Genomic DNA, 210 nt, shown 5'->3' on the forward strand with positions numbered 1-210 from the left:
TCAAAAATACAACACATTAAAATAGGTTCAATTTATCAAAGCTAAGAGCAACAATTAAGTAATAATGTACTTAAAGTGCAAAGGCACTTTAACACAAAGAAGTGACGCCCAGTGGCTACACTTGGTAATTGAAACAGCAGTACTGTATATTATTATTTACAAAAAAAAAAAAAAGAAATAGTCCAGAAAAAAAAGATCTTTGGAGATCTT

This window comes from Gavialis gangeticus, unplaced genomic scaffold (genome assembly GCF_001723915.1).
Source record: "Gavialis gangeticus isolate Ggan-Ray unplaced genomic scaffold, GavGan_comp1, whole genome shotgun sequence".
Lineage (NCBI taxonomy): Eukaryota > Metazoa > Chordata > Crocodylia > Gavialidae > Gavialis > Gavialis gangeticus.